General features: G+C 32.7%; 1 long non-coding RNA gene across 1 annotated transcript in view; it reads right to left on the bottom strand.

Moving 5' to 3' along the window:
* LOC142322833 (uncharacterized) overlaps positions 1 to 15,080 on the bottom strand; it is a 301,594-nt gene that overhangs the window by 29,450 nt on the left and 257,064 nt on the right. The window contains exon 6 of the long non-coding RNA XR_012755944.1: positions 13,913 to 14,019. This is a non-coding gene — a long non-coding RNA (uncharacterized LOC142322833). The remainder of the gene's footprint in view (positions 1 to 13,912; positions 14,020 to 15,080) is intronic.

Below are 15,080 nucleotides of genomic sequence, written 5' to 3'. Positions count from 1 at the left end.
TAAACAAGAGTACACCGAACCTGTTTGACGATCGACGCAACGGCACGGTCGGTCGAGTAAAACCATTTTGCATACGTTCTGTTTCTGAAGCGTACTCGATTTTTCACAAAAAAAAATGTGTAAATTATAACTCTGTAAACGGGTTGTGTATGCGCGCGCAAGTTATTAACGGAAGTAGTACCTAAAAATGTTTAAATAAAAAAAAATTAGTATACTTTTATTCGTTATTTTAGTTTTATAATATTTTAACCTAATTTAATGAAATTTGTTAACAAACATTAATTTTTAAGGAAACATCTATAATTAAAACCCTTCTTTACAATACGATACATCATGTTTCTTGTTAAACGTATCGTTTCGTTTACGTAGAACTGTTAACTTTCTTTCTTAAAATTACTAAAATAAAACAAACTTTAAAAGGAAGTTAGTAAAACAGACTTCAAACGAACTAAAAAAAAAACGACATACCATTCAATTCTTTAAACTTCGAGAAGGTCTGGATTAAAAACAAATATCAATAGACTGGCCCTAATTTGGCGCCAACTTCAAAAATTTTTAATTCGATGAACATTAAATAGTATAATTTTTGTTACTAATGCGTTCTTCTCAATCGGTGTGCTACTTTAGACAAACATATTAAAAATATCTTCAATAATCCATATAACCGTATATTTCGTTTAAAAAAATCTGCTCCTGATGCGACCGTAAGAAACTTACTACGAGAATAACAGACAAAACTTACTCTATAAAAAAAAAACAAGATTGAATAAAATCAATAAATCAGGTCGCTTAAGCTGAACACACTTAAAAATATTAAGGGTCGAAGTGAGAACCACCTCCTTTATTTAAACTTGGTTAAAAATATTAAAACCCAAAATATGAAACATCACGCGATTATGAGTTTTGTTTATAAATAAAAACAATTGTACCGTTTACCTAACCTGACTAAAGATTCCTTTAGCATTAGCGTTTTTGGGAAGCAGCAAAATGGAAGAGGATGATTCTATTACAAAAATGGAGGATACAAATTTATTTGTTATTTTGTATCTTATCGACTCGAATACATTATGTTACTTGATGTATACGTACTAGATTATTAATTTGCAGAATAAGAGCTTTCATTTAACACGGTAGAAAAAAAAGACTCCTTTAAATATTTACGTTTATATATCTACTTTTCTGAAAACACTGCAATTTTGAAAAAAAGAGAATGTTTTGTGTGATAACTTGACATTATATACTTTAACGGCAAGTAATCGGAAAACTAGCGAGCGAAGACTCTGAGAATGAAAATAATTATTATTTTAATAATAATGCGGTAGAATATATCCATTAATCGATTAATGGATATATTCTTAAAATTTTCTTGCGTGGTTTTCCTGGATTTAAAGTAACGTTTCTGTTAAAGAAAGATTGTCATAAAGCAACTTTACCGACAATTATTTAGATGAATATTAATAATCAAATGAAATCGCCCGTTTTTTGACAAAAGTAACCAGAAATGTCACTTAATATATATATATTTTTTTTTTTAACATTACTATCAAGCGAGCTTCAAACTTACCAGCATTGTTACAATAAGAAAATGTTTTTATAGAAATTATTTTATGAAATAAAACTGACAAAATTAACACATCCTGCAGGAAGCTTAATACGAGAACTTATTTTTCTAAACCTAGCAGTTTTAGGGAGCATAAAGATCCGAGATCGCAAACTTTAAATTCCCGCGTAGATCGACAAACGGAAATAAATATTTTAACGGAAATAGCCGGACTTCGGTGCCCGAATAATCTTGAAAGAGGGGGACGAAAACAGGGAACTAAGTATTTATCCTTTATTTTATTTTTTATGAATTTTTCCGTCGAGCACAGTTACTGATTGGTGCACTGTAATCCGTACCTTAAACGGGTAAAATAGAAAAAAGTACGAAAACCATCACGAATCGTAATGTAATTCACTATTACTATAGTTTCATTAAGAGCAAGAATAACTTTTCGAGAGGAATAACTTTCCTCTGACAGTAGATGATTTCCGTTAATCGCAATAAATAAAAAACCCAGTGGAAACAGTTTTTTTTTTGGCTCAAAATAAGTAATTAGTATAAGGATGACAGCATGATGATATAGTATTTGTACAGAGCAGGAGATTCGGCGAGTTCGTGTCACGGCGAGTACCGGGTTGACGCCTTCCCCACCGACGTGGAAGCAGCCGATTTAATAATTATTGCGATGTCATACAAAGGTCATTCGAACGAGAATTAGCCGCAATCGTTATTCTTACCGACTGTGCACTCGGTATTCGGTTTCATCCGGTAAAAATTAAGAAATTCAGGTCATTAAACAACTTATTCGAGAAAATTACGACTACAATGATATTATGGGTGTTTTCTTGATCGCGTTACTTTTGCGATTTTATTTATTTTTTGTATTCGACTAACGCGTTAAGGCGGTACCTTACGACGACTCATGTTTTGTTCGTAGCGTGCGGTAAGCGTACGATAATCGACCGGTCAGTAATAAGTCGCTATTCGAAACGGCACGACCGTTCTCAAAAGAGAGAAGCATCTAGTGCTCTGGTTTCTGGTAAAATCGAAGAAATTAAGCGGTTTTCCGACGCTTACTTCCTAAAGTTGAATGTACGGTCACGTATTACGGCGAATCCGGCGAAATTCAGACGGTATTCTGCCAGGCGATTGCCATCTTCACCCTCTCTGCCACAGGTTCTGACCGTACAGCGACCGTTGGTTACTCACATAAATAACGACTCTAACCGGCATCTTCTATCGGTGCTTTGTACGCGTCACGGTCACAAAAACACTAGAAAAGGAAGTGCAAAGCATATCGTTGTCTCTTTTTTGTCTTGAGAAGACGTATAGGCCTACATCGCTCCGACTTAATAGGAGATGACGAATCTTGCAAAATAGATGGTGCAGTAGTTATTTATTTAACTTTCTATCGACAATTAATGTGTGTTTTTTTAGGTATTTATTAACCGATAGCCATTTTATTTGTTGCAAAGTGTTTAGACAATTTATGTAGTTATAAATGCTTCTCGATATTAAGACGAATTTCAAATACAGGACTGTAGTCTAATCGGCATAGCGATTCGTGGAAAGAATAAGAATAAAACTAATGTTATAAAACAATGAAGAGCAAATTTTCAAGGACAAGGGTAGGGATCGGTCGGTGACCACGTATTTCGCAGTACCCGATTCGATTAGCTAATATTTACAAAACTGAAATATCAATACAGAGACCTTTTTTATTTCTTTAGAAAGTTTTATAATGTAGAAAGGTTTCTGCTGTTTTTCAGCACTTGTATTTATCGTTTGTTACCGTAGATTAAAAAAGGCTACCGGAACGTTTTTAGTGAAACATTCACCGAAGAAAAGCTCGATAACCAGAACGAACGATAAGGCTGCACAAAATTTTCAAAACACGCCCGGGGCCTCGTCCTCTTTTCGGTCAAAATTGATTTTTTGCCGTTTTTACCCTAATTCCTTTCGTCTCGCTTATCCTGAAATATTTCGAGAACCTCACAGGAACAAAAATATTTGCTCCACTTTACGTACGTTTCAACTATTCAATAATAAAAAAAATACGATAATTCTGTTGAAGAGTATAATAAATTCGATTTACAACAGCAGCAGGCCGCATTCATTTGTTATTACTCTAAAGTAAAGCGGGCCGACATACGCTTGTATTTATAAATAGTTTATTTCATCATCATCGGTGGAACAGAAGCTGTTATTATATTATTGTATAAGCTGGTATTATTATTATTCTGTTGTTTCCTAAAATTGATTTTTTCATAATTTTTACGAAAACAGGTAACTTTTTAATACTTTCCTCTAGTCTATATCACGCCTACCTAATCCGGTATGTTACAAAAGTGCTTAACATTTGGGATAAAAGATCTTTTCAGTATATTCATAAAGGCTTATCTTTGAAACGACATAAATGGGGGTTTAAAAAATTTGCAGGTGCTACCACTTAATAAAGGTTTACAATTTAAAATTATTTAGCGACGAATAATTTCCGTAGTCCCCAGATGACGGTTATTTTTTTACGACAGTTAAAACTAGGTATAAAAAGTTTTTGAGAGTGATCGTTTATGACTGGAGCAGTGATTATTAAAATGTAGTTAATCTCGTATAAATTATCGGTCGAATAAAATCTAATCGAGATCGTTCACGAGAAATGCATTTTTTAATAAATGATTGTCTTTCGAAAAAGCTTTTCGGATATTTTTTGCGCGTTTTACAGGAGTGTAAAATCCAATATCGAGCGATATTAAGTAAAAAAATCGGTGGTTTATGTAGTTTCCTTAAATTTTGTAAAATAAATTTTAATAATAATCTATAATAAAATTCCAGAAAGCAGAGAAGAGCAGGTAAAAAATTAAGAGCAACGTAAACGTCTAAGAGCCACCGTCAAGCAAATAGTTAAGTTTTAAGCTTTATCGAATTTGTTATAAATGATCTAGTATACAGTTCGTATAAAATTTAAATAACCTATTTTATTTCGTATAATAGGTGGTTTTCTACACGCTCTATATACCATCGAAGGGTTTTCTTATTACCCTCGCGTTACACGCATAGTTAACGCTATAACACATTATTTTGACTCGCCTCTACTTGTTCGTCCGTGCTTCAGGCAGAAGAAAGGCTGAACCGATTTTTAACGACGACTGCAGGATGCGTTAAAATCGATCCCGATTCAGATTTTTGTTATCTATCGTTTAAAATACTTGAGATCTGTTCCACTCTTGAAGAAAAATAATTACATTTCTCGATCAGGGTGAATATATCAAACGGTAAGATAAGATGATCCATAAAATTTGCTAAAAACACGATAAAAAGGTTTTTTTACATTTTTTAACGAGAGGTCTGATCATCTTCTGGCAGAGAGGTTTCCTTCGGTCCGCTTACCGACAAAATATTCTTAGATTTAAATGTGAAGTACAATAAAAATTTGAAATAATTTTTTCGGGGAAACGCTCTTAAACTTCAAACGCGGCCTCCATCCTCTCTTGGAGAAATCTTTTTTTTCAGTTTATACGCTCAGAATTCTTATGCAGTAACTTTCACAGAGATTTTTTTTTAAATTACCAACCCCTGACACACGGTGAGAATGCATTTTAGTGAAAAATTTCAAGGGGTAAAAAAAAATAAAGGGAACAAAATTTTTAACAAGAGAAAGATTTTACATTAGCTCCCGTTCCGGGTGAAATAGTTTTTTGAGCGATTTCCTCTTGAGGAATGTATTTTAACCAAACTTTTCAGATCGTATAGTCGTGGTACCTGACATGCAATCACATATAAAACTGATTATTTTGTGAACAGATACAGTACCGTAGTTTACTTACTTTGGAGCGAAAAAATTAATATTCAGTGTTCTTTAGTATTATTTTATTGCGTAAATGAAATTAGATTTTTATTTTATAATAAAAAAATATGTTCGTTTTAGTTATTAGTCCGAAGGTCGGTTCGGCTTTCTCGCTAGTGCTATTAAATTTATACGAAGTCGATGCGTAACCGGCGAGGTGTACCACCGATTTTAGTTATGAGATAACACGATCGATTTCCTGTCTTCTCATCAGCATAGACCGTTCGGGATCAGTACCCGAACAAATGTATTCGACGACAAATTAATATACCTTTTCTTCGACTAATTACCATAAGTTATAGGCAAGGAGCGCGGTCTACGGCTAGAAGAAAGAGAGAGAGAGAAAATTAACATAAGAGAGAATTAAGTAATTTCACACGTTTTTATTTGTAGTACATCTATTTACTAACAGGTAATAAAATAGCCCGTGAATTAAAATACTGTTATTTTAATAAAAATTTCAGTTCCTTTTTTTATGGGTCGGATTGAAACAGCGTCGCTTTATAAAACAAATTAAAAGATTGGAAGCCTCACACCTTAAAGTGTTATTTGAATTTCAAAAATCAAAATCAAACCTTTAAACGAAATGGAAACTACATACGAAAGATTAAATAGTTTGATGTAAATAAAAACGACAGACAACGGAAGTTACGTACGAATTAAATTAATAATAAATAGTAACTTATAGTAAAAAGATCGGACGTAAGGAAATTTAGAACCGCGACTAAAGTTACGGTACACCGATATTATATATCGATGAAATACCTTTGTAATACAGCAAGGTTAATTTGAAAGTCAGTCTATTACAGAGTAGAGCCGATGCGTACAACGCACTGCTTCACTATAAATAGGGGTACGTGTTAATTTATCGCTTTACACGTTCTGACTCGATCTTTTTTTTTATAACCGAGGTGGTTGTGAAGCTTCCGAATTACAAGAGGTGTTGATCAGAATAATAAATTCTAAATCGAGAGTATAATTTCCACTGTACAACCCGATATCCGAGCGATCAGAGCAAAGATGTCTCTTGGAGGGGCAAATGTCACTTCTATGTCGTCGGACTCCAGATATCGAAGAGCGACAGTACATTCGATTCTTTAAAGATGGCAAGGGGAAGCCGATTCGCCCCTTGTCATCATCAATAAGTCTGGTATGTGATGCTTGTTATTCTTGAGAACGACAATGTTATTTCGGGGACTGACTTGTCACATGTCCTTTTACGATGATAGATCGTTAAATAAATAGATATATAATTAAATGAATGGCCAATATTTAGTAGAATATAGCTGAATGAAGGGTCGAATATTTTTTAAAAACTTATGCAACATATAAAAAATTATGTCGATTCCAGTTCGTAGATTTAATTATCTGTCCGGTCGATTAAAGCAAACCGTCTTTGTTTACGCTTAATTTCAATTTAACTAGACTCTAGTAAGGATGATCGATTTAGACCGGACTGTTACATTACAATACAATTTGTTTTTGAAATCGATTACAGATACCGGCTATCATCTTTTCTGTGTCGTCGACTCGATATTATTTTGTTTTATTTAGTTGTATTATAATAAAAAACAGGGAACAACATAATCGATTTGAAGAAATCTAAACGGGAAACATCGCAATTATCGTTAAAAGGCTTGCAAATAAGACGGAGAGAGGTAATATATTTTTTCCATTTTCGGTACAACAAAGAAAATAAAAAAAAAACATCTTTTACATCCCGTAATTCTACCTCCCTGTCTCCATGCGTTTGCATTTTATTAAATTTTGAAGTAACTTAAGAACGTACGATCACCTATATTAGTTACTAAACTAACATTTATGGTGCTGTAAAAGCCACAAATAGGGAATATCACATCGTACTATATTATTAAAAAAAATTGCTAAATTTCATTTTCATATAAATATTAAATAAATAATATTAAAGAAATTAAACGAGAAAATACGGTTTATCATTTTTAATGAAAATAAGAAAAGATCTTAAAAGAAAATACATTTACTTCTAAGATAGATAATTCATTAAAAAAATCGGGACAAAGGCCGTGAGATAAATATATACTATCAGAATTTTCCTTAAAAAAACATGCGTTTAGAAACTATACTAACAGTATCGTGTCACTGCTATACAACTCTTGTTGAAAAAATGGTTATGCGGTAATTATTTTGAGGATCGATTGAACAGAATAAGTTTCAGAAATTTTACAGCATATTTTATAAAACAAATCAGTGATTTTTCGAAAGAAGTGTCACAAATTTAAAATGTATTACGAACAAATCTTGTACACGTAGTCGAGGCGGGTGGTACAAAGTAGAAGCTCATGTGTTCCCAAAACCTTAGACAAAACAGGCAGAATTTCTGAATATTATCTCGTAATTCTGCAGGTAAGTCTAAGCGTAAAAAATCTTACCGATTAATAGTCTGTCAAAAAAAACTGTACTAGTGATGTCAGACTCGTATAAACAAGTTTAGTTTTCCCGATACCCGGTTTAACAGTTGGATTTTCCGAGTAGTATTTATCTTGAAGATGAAGAAAACGCTAAATAAAAGACAAAAATAAAATCTTAATTATTTTCTGCCGTAAGAATGACTACGAGTTAAAAAAGTTAAAAATATTAATCAACACTATAGAGTTTGAACATCATTCATTAGCGCTTGTAATAGCGAGGATTTAATTTTTAAAGCACATCATTCGTTTAATTGTCATCAAGATCAGAAAATCTAAATAAGAGTACAGCAGGCCCGTACTTCATTTTAAATTTACGCGATTTAACTTTATAGTACGATTCACAAAACATTTATTTGAAGTAACTCTTTGTGCACAACATTCACGGTCCATATTTACCTTTTATAGCAAGCCAAACCAAAAGGAGCAGGAGGCCTAGTTATTAAACCTTTTTTGTGAAAAGTCAATTATAATTTTTTTTTAATTCTTCTTCATGACGCTATCTACAGTTTACTCTTTTCATATTTTTATCACGTTTATTATCATTTTGTGGATGCTTCCAAAACGTTACATAAATCAAATATCAGTTTTAGCCGTATAGTAGATCGAATTTTGTTAAGAATTTTCAATCGATTATCAAATTTCTTCTCTTTAAAAAAATGTAAAAATTTAGATCGAATCGATAGGAGCTAGCTGCTAGTCGACTATAAAAGAAGTTTAATGTAAAACTATTGACTATTTAAAAAATGTACAATATTTTCAATATTGTAAAAAAACTGGAGTACAGATAAACAAGGGCAAGGAAAACAGTTATATTTTCAGTGTTGTACACTCTTTAAAGAATAAAAGTACAGTATATTCGGTACGATAGAACTTGGAATTTTTTACGACTCGATACAATTATATTTCCTTCAATAAGCGATAGTCATTGAAAATCTTAATTTTAACATTAAAAAGTCGAGGTGACTTTGACCCGTCTGGATATGATACTCTTTGTAGGCTTTATGTTGCACTATCGCGCACCCTAAATAAGATAGAAAGGAACCGACGTGGAAAAGTCAGTACATATAAAGAGTGCCATCGGTACCTTTTACAACAATGAGTCACTCGAACAGACAAAACTAGCGCTTAGCTAAACCGCTAGATTAATACCGTACGGGCCGACTGTACATTTTAATTATTATTTACAGACTTTTGTTTATTAATGCATACTATATTATAATGCAACAACAACAACAATAATAATAATAATTAATAATAATAATAATAATAATTTTTATTTTAATTATAATAACAGTAATAATAATAATAATAGGACTTGTGAAACGAAATAAAAAATATATTACACAGGTATAATTGTTTTAAGGAGGTCGTAGATTATATTTAATATAAATAAAATATACTGTACATGTAGACGTAGAAATAATGTCGAAAACGAGTAGCTCGGACCCCTAGAATCGACCTTGTGGGAAATATTATACACAAGTTCGGATCTACGGGTTCAAGCGACTTGTTACTTAATACTGCTGCCATTTTTCGGATTAACAGTCGTGTCCAATAATTGCTGACGACCGAAAACGAGAAGGAAGGGCAGTCCGCCGTTACTTTATTCTGCCTGTCGTGGAGGCGATATCGAAGCTTTCTGAAAACCGAGAGGAAGATATCACCAGATCGCGATACGAATAGACTGTCCTCGTACTTCTTTTTTAACGTGTTAACGGCTTAATCAAATCAGACTTTTTTTAAAAAACTCTTAAATTTTTGTTACGGTTAGGTTTTTACAACGCAAAGTATTATAAATCCCGTAAAAGTATCTTTGTTTATATTCGACGATTAATATCGTTGAATTCGAATAATATACCACACCTTCAAACGCGGGAATAAACGGATAAAGACTAGAAATAGCTATGACTACAGACGCTGAAAACGCACACTGATCTATAATAAGTTATGGGATTTAAAAGTCTTAAACGATTGTCGATTTTCGTTCAAATTTATTAAATTAAATAAGGCCGATCGACTGTGTAAGCATTTTTTCTTTCGCGTAGTCTATTTCGTTATTCCGAATTATTCACCGTCATATATAATTCGAAACTCATCGAATGATACGGAGGAAAATAAGAATAATCACAGGCCTCTAGTTATCTTCGTTCGTTAGGGGTAGTATTTTATTAATCGTCGTTTAGTTTATATATTTATTCGTAATATAGAAACTACAACGAAGTTTGTACGGTCATTGAAAGCGGCCGAGACCGATGTTTGCAGATCGATCGGCGATACTTCTTGCGAGTCCCTCCAACTCGTTGTCGGTCGATATACATGACAACATTCAAAACGTGAACATTACATCCGTTTAAGAATTTCAAATTTAATATATCTAATTACATACAGTGAAAAATTGTTACTCTAACAGTACATATTTACAACTCTTAAAACTGATTTAAAAAAGCTCTTAATATACATACACTACATATTAATTACAGCTTATAATTAAATAAACTTTGAATAAAGTAATGAGACTCAGATACAAAAATCGCAAGACACACTTAAAAACTACTAGAAGACGAATCCTTAATAATTGTACCGATTCTGTAAATTTCAATTTGTATGGCGCATTCCCTAAATGTAAAAACCGAAGAGTTTTATTGAGAGCTAATAAAACTTTATCATTCATAAAATAAAAAACCTACTTTATTTAATAGAAAATTAATACGACACAAAACGCACGAAGAAAACTTATATCTGTATGTACCGTTATAATTAATCGTAATTACATAAGATAAAATACACGTAATTAGTCGACGGTCGAAACAAAGATAATTATGAAAACGTATACCAGACGGTAACTTTCTGTAATAAATGAGTTTCACAAACGCGCAGTTAAGCTAAATAAATATGTAATTAATAAGAGAAAAAAAAATTAAACGACACATCTCTAACTGCACTGGATATGATAGATTAAAAAAATTGTTGACTTTTACTCCATGTCTATCAAAAATCAGTTATTTTAAGCAGCTTTAAGCTTTCAAGGTATAACCGGGTTGAACTAACTCGAATCGCACCGCTATTCTATACGACCTTACCCTTTTACACGGTCATTTTCCGTTTCGTTTCGAATCCGCTTAACAGAAAAACTGCGCGATTATCTAAATCAATTTTAATATATATTTTATTGTTCTCAATTATTTTTCAAAAGGCCCGATCAAAATATATAAATGACGTGTTAAAAAATAAATCCGATTCCGGTACTGCTGTTTATGTAGTATTAGGTGAACGAAAAGTTAAAACCGCAAGGCGTACCTTACATACCGAAATAAAAAAAGATTTATTTAAGAGTAGAAATTATTGCGGTCCCTTTCGCTTGCGAGCAGAGATTAATACTTTATTAATACTCAAAATACAAAACCGTTTCTTAGCGTTACCTTGAAGAAAAGGATACTTACTGCCTTAAGAGATTTCTTTTTGAGGAATCTCATCCCTGGAGAAAAAGGAAACTAAGGGTTAACATTACAAAAAAAGTAAATAAAAAAAATAAAAAAATAAAATTTTTTTCGTAAATCCTTAATCGTAGCCTTTTCGGTTCGAGACAGAATATTCCGTTTTTCCCAACGGAGTTTAGTGTTCCAAGCGTTTTGTTCCACAGATTTTCGTTTTGCATTAATATTTTTTCTGCATAAGACTCACTCATTTCCTAACAAAAAAAAGCCTCGGATTTTATATTCTTTTTTTATATAATTGTTTTTTAAAATTCATATTGTAAAAACAGAAAAAATCTCGATAAAATGTTCGTAACCTGGAGATATTCACCGGTCTCTGCGAATTCTGCTGAATAAAAACAAGCACCAAGAACGCTAACCGATCGTAAAGCAAGTGTTATAATGATTTGTTAACTGAAGTCGTTGTTTACTAGTTAATGTGTGAAATAAAGCGACCGTCTCGTCGAGTTTTAAATTTCTTTTAAGTCTTTCAGTTTTCGCATTTATATGATAATTTTGCCCGAGCTTTAAAAGGAATCTTCAAAAATACGAATTAACTGTAAAGAAAAACAAACGCGTACTATTTAAATGTAATATAACGCATAATGCGAAGCGCGAAAAGCGCCTGTGATACTGGTTACACTTATATTATGATTTTATGATTGCAGAAAGAAACAAAGATAGAATTTTAACAGTAATTTTCCATTAAAAGATAAATATATCAGGTTCTAATCGTGTAAAATTATTAGTTTTATTTTATTTTACTTAATTGCATTTCTTCATTATCAAACTATTAAGCTAAATGTAAAAAATGGTACTTTTAAGACAGATATGATCACAAATTTAGAAAATTTCCTTTACAGAAAACGTATTTCAAAAATACGAATTAACTGTAAAGATAACCAAACGCTTACTATTTAAATGTAATATAACGCATAATGCGAAGCGCGAAAAGCGCCTTCCTTCATTAGGAAGTGAATCCTGCTGATTTATTAAGAATGAAACCCGATATAGGCAATTTGGTAAAGAATTCAGCGATGAGATTTCAGTACTGTGATCTGAAACAGATTAAAATACAAATAGAAAAGAAGCATCGATAGAGTTTTATCGTTGAAATCGTCAATAATCCGGATAGAGTACGAACCCTTTTAAACCTCGCCGAATTATTAAACGAGAAGGACTCCTTGGCCATCACTCGCCGAATCTCGGATCAGCAAGTTTCATAACGATCTTCTTCACAGCAGTAGGACGATCACTTATTCGAAACGCAGTTAACCGACCGCTCGAATAACTGCATTTTTAAAAATAAACGATAAACTTTATTATTAATGTCAAAAAATATTCCACAGGAAGAAGTTAGGTTAACGGTTTACCTAAAGGCACTTTTTGCTCTTACAAGTAAGTACTCGAATGAATATGAAAAACGTAAACAAAACTTTCAGACTTTTTTTGATCCGAGTCGGTAAACCGAGTCGGTAATAAATCTGTCAGTACGTGAACATTATGAAGTTTTGGAAATATCTATTTCAAGTTATTCAAAAACTATAATAAGCATCGAACGATAACCAAAATTTTTCATTCGATAATAAGTATGAAAAGGATAAAAATATTCTCGGTTTTCTTTTTGCCTGATCGCAATTTTAAATCTTATTTTGAAAACTGGGCTTTTTGCTAGAATTCAAACGGGAAAAACTTGTGGGCAGAAAAAATGAAACGACTTTCTTGTATTTATTACTTTACTCTGATTCCTTGTAGATTTCTGATCTCACCGAATTTGTAGTTTGTCTTCTCAAAATATCGGAAAACTTACTTGCTTATTCTCAATTTCACTGACAGAAACCGTATATTTAACGTAAAGAAAATTTACTCCAAAATACAGGGCATCGTAATCGATTTTCGAAGACTGGAGTCGATCGTTTTTATATTGTGTCTAAGAGAAAGATAGAACTGGTCGAGGTAAAAAACTTTAAATGTCATCGTGAGAGGACCCGTTGCGATTCGGTAAGCCGAGAACCGATCGATCAGGTTACAAATAGTACATCGTTGTAAAATAACTTAACATCATGCAGCTACAGTGATTTTCTGGAATACATATTTTTTCGGAACCTAAATTCCTGGTAAACTTTTACTAATTATTATCAATTGTGTATTACCAGACAGGCTTAAATTTACTAACGGTTGCATTATTTTTGTGCGGTAGCAGATTGTAAAAGTACAGAAGACCGGGGTACTTATTTATTTTTTACAACGACGACTTTTTAAACCTTGTACTAAATAGAGGACTCGTGTTAAAGAAAGTTTGCCCGGTTCAAAGTCAAATAACAATACACGAGATAATTCTTCATCGACGTTCGGTGGCGTTACCCCATCGCCGTTACCGTAGGATTTCTCTTGGTTTTACTGCGCTAACTTTTCTTTAATGTAAACTTCAAAACGGTAATGTTATATTACAAAAAGAAAAAATTAATTTATACATCAATGTTTACCTATTCGTAAACTAATTTTAAAATAAAATAAAAAGCGAGGAAGTTGATGGTAAATTATTATTGTTATCGATCGATGTTTAAGTTGTTTAAATCCCACAAAAATGTAAAATAATACTCACAAGAAGTTCTTTTATGCATTAAGACATCCCATTCATCGGTATTCCAAGAGTCTTGCGACCGACGAACCGAGGTAGCCAGAAATTAACGACGTTCTACAGTCTGTAATCTGAAACAAAATTAAGAAAAAATGAATACAACAAAAGGTAGATTTTAAAACAACCTTACGATAATTCATTTTAATATTTTTAAACCGTCTAAATCCGGATTTTCTTGACGCCAAAGATTTCCTTCGTCGGAACCAAAATCTAGAAATACATTTCTATTTTTAAAAAAATTAACAAAAAGACTAGTATAAACGAGCGGATTAAAAAAATTTAATCCGTAACTAAGCCGTTCTACCGTACTTAAACAAGCAGTTTTAAATTTTTTTTGTAACCGCATAAGCTCACGGATGGAATTACGGAATTGAAATTTTTTTAGCGAATGAAATCCCAATTATTACCACCGCTTGAATCCTGGGACCTTTCGGATGGAAAACTGAGATAATAATACTCCATGTAAACGGACTACAAAAATTATGTCTTTCACATATAAACGTCAAAAGGTATGCTGTGAATCAATATTTCGCTAGAATGAAATCAAAATTATTTTATTACCGTGATACGCAGGCCGAGGTTTCTCTTTCCGAGTGCAAGCGGTGTATAATTGTTTGTTTCCGACAGAACATTATAAATAAGCCGTCGCTGTTACACTATTTGTCGCAGTCTTTTTAAGATTTTGATGAATATAAGGCAGCTGAAGTGTAATAGGCACCGTTAACAATCGTTTCCTACGAGAATTAATTTACGTCTGATTATCGAGTCGCTAGAAGTTGTCGCTTGTAGTGCTGAACATCATCTAAACCTTTACAGGTTCGGCAGAAAGGCTGTTATCGGGCATCGAGATCGTTGTAATTCTTGACAATAAAAAGCATCTCGTGCCGAATCTTGTCGTTTACGGGAACGATCGCCGACAGCTATTACGGTTATGGAGTCTGTAGAATGATATATGAGACTTTTATTGAAGACGATTTAAAGTCACAGACTCTTATAAGCTGTAAAAAAGGACCTAGGCGGCACTAGAAAGGTATATAAGCGAAATTAACAGAACAGGGATCAGTTTCTTTTCTCGCTGAAAGCTTGCTAATCGACGCATCGATCAGCTAGATTAAAAATGTGAAAACCGATA

Source organism: Lycorma delicatula, chromosome 4 (assembly GCF_047948215.1).
Source record: "Lycorma delicatula isolate Av1 chromosome 4, ASM4794821v1, whole genome shotgun sequence".
Lineage (NCBI taxonomy): Eukaryota > Metazoa > Arthropoda > Insecta > Hemiptera > Fulgoridae > Lycorma > Lycorma delicatula.
Note: the sequence above shows the minus strand (reverse complement) of the source record. Positions and strands in the feature narration are given on the sequence as shown.